The following is a 3780-nucleotide window of genomic DNA, read 5'->3' on the forward strand; positions in this document are numbered from 1 at the left end:
TCTTTGAAAATAGTACATAAACAGTCTGAGCAATCAGTCTAGTGGATAAGATCATAGGAGAAGTTCAAAATTGCTAGTCTGTTTCTAGATTAAATAAACAAACTATGGCAGGGCAATGTGATACAAGCCTGGAATTCTAGCACTCAGACAGGAGATTAGATAGTGGAATTACATAACGATACCTTCCCTGGACCAGATAGAATAATTTTGTTTCAGTAAAACAAACCAAACAACAAGAAAGAATACACAGTTCAGAGTTTGGGCTAATTTTGTCATTATGTTTTGAGAAGTCAAGTTTCAGAATGAATGCAACTCATATATATCCTCACTTGCGTTTTAAATGCTCTCATCATTACAGAACATTCCTAGATGGAAAATAGCTCATGATTCTGATCCAAAAATTTGCAAAAGTAAATAAGCATCATTCTTTTGGATTCCAAATAAATGTTGAAGGATTACAAAAGCTTAAGTCTGGAGAAATAGCAAAGTTCGTCTAATGTAGGACTTTGTAGACCTTGTTAAATTAGAATTTAGGTTTAAAACATATTTTTTGGTTTTATTTGTAATTTCATATTCCACAGGATACTATAAAATTCTTTTTAAGGAGAGGGATTAATTGAAAAATTCACAAATGATTCTGGCATTCTATTTGCCTAGATATTCTTTCAAGAGTGTTATAATTAGAACATAGTTATTAGATAATTCCCACAGGTCATGTACACCATGTTAATGTGAATAATCTACACAGAGTTGTCAACAAATGGATGACATTAATTTATATTTTAGAAAAAACAATTTTTAAGGTTTTGGTTTAATATGGTATGAAGAGAGTAATTGTGTGACATCTTCTTTCTTCTAACTATATGTAACACAGGAAGCCATTTCCTTATTTACGTGCCTCTGTATACATGGAGAAAAATGCTAGGTTTGGGGTTTGTTTTCAATTTAGTTTTTGTTTTATTGGTTCGTCCTAGAGCTTGAACTGTTGGCCTGGACAGAGTCTCTGAGCCTGTTTATGTTCAAGGCTCGTGCCCTACCACTTCAACCTCAGTGCCATTTGAGTCTGTCTTTTGTTGAGAAGTTTTTTGGAGATAAGATTCTAAGAAACCTTCCTGTCTGGGTGGGCTTTGAACCATAATTTTCCTATCTTAGCATCCTGAATATCTATGATAGCTAAAAAAGTATAAATATAAATAATATTTGCACGTGTTGTGATCCCAAGAATACCAGTGGTGGAAAAATAATGCAGCTCAGTTTATTGTGGTGTTCTTTTCAGAACAAAGAGGGCGTCACATTAGCAGAGGTGTAGTATTTTGTCAAAATAGAGATAAGGTATTCATGATGTGAATTAAGTAATTTTAAAGTGCCCCTTACAAGTTTGAAACTGTTAGCCTATGATGACTTTATGGCATAAAATGGTCATAGAAATAATAGCTTTCTCTGATAAACAATTGCTAAGTTCCCTTGCATTTCACAATTGCTTACTGCTAATTCCTGCATCTCAAGGAATTGGGGCCCTGAAATATAGGAAATGACAAATTGAGATGGGTCTTCAATTACTTTGTGTTGACATGTTGCGTGGGCCTTGGTAAGAAGTCTTGCCCTTGTTATCTGATGATGCAGGTACCTGGGACCTGGGATCCTATGACCCATGGGTCCGGCAGAAGAATAATATGCTTTAGGCATCTTAGCAAAATTTGTGCATAATCAGTAGGAATGCTTCAGAAATATGGAGAAAAAGTTTGGGACTAGCGAGTTAAAACAATAAACAGAGCAGCAGAGTAAAATTCATTATAGATTAGAGGAAAACATTTTTTTTACCATGTGAATTCAGAAGACCCAGAATAGTTAGAATGTATCACAAGTTTATACTAAAGACATTGCATTGATACTTTTTTATATTCTAATATATTTTTTAAACCTAATTGTTTATATTCCAATCCTATTTATTGGAATAAATATCAATTTATTTGTCAAATTATCAACTAATTCTAGTAAGTTTCATTGTGTGAAATATAAAATCAGCACATATAAATATAAAATATATAACTATATTTAATATAATTAAAAGGCACATGTTTTGCATTGTTCTGTTGTAGTTACTGTATCAAAGGCAACTCTGTTTTAAAGTATTATTCCATTATCTCTGCTCAGTGTTTGATAGAGTTAGACCTAAAGCTTTACCATTTGTAGATTTACAGCATGTAGGCAAGGGGAAACACTGTGATTAAAACATTATCAATTTAATGCCTAATAATGAGGAGAAACATATGGACTTCTCCTGCAACTATGAAAATATTTGGTGATAAAAAGGCAGTAGTGTAAGTTCCTGCCTGGTTGGATGGTAGACAATCCAGGACATTAAGTAATCATGCATATGAACAATTTTTTCACCTTCTTGGCTTTAGTTACTGTTGAAATGGAAGGTATAATAAAAATTATATTTTGATAAAATACCTTCTAGTCTGAACAGTTCTGTTTGAACTGTTCATCTCTCTATCATCCCTTGTAACCAAGATTAGTTTTGTTCAAGTAAGACAATTTACGTTTTCAGGGTAAGATATTCTGGTTGGTCTGTTCCCACATGGAAGAAGGGTAAAGGCTCAGGTAGACATTTGTACCAGTAACACCTCATTTGGGAAAATGTCAGCTGAAGAAGTTTAGAAGTAGTTCTTAAGCAATGCTTACTTTGAATTCATTAGGTCCACAAAGCTAATTCAGTTGGATAAATAAGTACTTGAAAAAGCCATCACCTTTAGACCTATCTATAAATAATTGAGAGTACGATAAAATTCCAAATAAAAAGACTTGATAGTCATTGACAAAAAAATTTGCAAATGTGAACAATCGACTGATCAATATAATTTTTCCAATATTCACAGAATTTTAGGGAAATAAGATCAATAGCATTGTTAGGAACAAGAAGGTTTCCTTGTTACAAGTAGGCACCCATAGATATAAGCCTGAATAAACATTGCATCATTAACAACTTAAATTTAGAGGATACTACATGCATCAGCAGCACTTATACTCAAATTACAATACAGAGATTAACATGGCACTTGCAAAAGGATAATGTGAAAATTTGAGAAGTATTCCATATTTTTCATTCTTCAGATGCAAGAAATGAAAAACAGTTATTAAAAGGTTGATTACAAAATTACAAAATTACAAAATTACAAGTGTAACAATACACGTAATTCATATAATTAAATTTAGTTTGACATCAGTGAATTAAATCTTCAGCTCAGAAAGGCGTTTACATAGCATAAAATTTACAAAACTTCAAATTAGACAACATTGTCATTTTATCCCAAAGAAAAATAAAGACCTAGAAAAAATAAGGAATCAAACTGTTTTTATATGGAATGCAATCGGAAAGGACACATTAATTAACCTATATATTATAAAGTAATGTAGAATTCAAAGTATATCTAGGAGAAAATAAAATAAATTATGAACATTATGCAAACATAGAATATAGAATATTTTAAAATATACTTTTTTTTTATTTTATTTTATTTTATTTGAAAACATACTGTACAGAGGGGTTACAATTACATGGGCAGGAAAATGCATACATTTCTTACCAAGCATTGCAGCCTCCTCCTTTGTTTACCCTTCACCTCCCTTCCCAGCCTCCCCCCTCCCTCCCACCCAATCATACCCCCCCTCCCTCCCCCCCACCGACATTGTAAAGCTGGTTTTGACCTGACATTTTGTACTTCTCATTTACTTTCTGTACTACTCATTTCAACAGGTAAGTTAAAATTATTTCTG

The 3780-nt window shown here is 32.5% G+C and overlaps 1 pseudogene; it reads left to right on the forward strand.

The window, feature by feature from the left end:
- Window positions 1–3010: 3010 nt before the first annotated feature.
- LOC122124890 lies at window positions 3011–3107 on the forward strand (annotated as a pseudogene).
- Window positions 3108–3780: the final 673 nt, after the last annotated feature.

The sequence above is a fragment of the Dipodomys spectabilis genome, unplaced genomic scaffold (assembly GCF_019054845.1).
Source record: "Dipodomys spectabilis isolate Male_0828 unplaced genomic scaffold, ASM1905484v1 ptg000008l, whole genome shotgun sequence".
Taxonomy (NCBI): Eukaryota; Metazoa; Chordata; class Mammalia; order Rodentia; family Heteromyidae; genus Dipodomys; species Dipodomys spectabilis.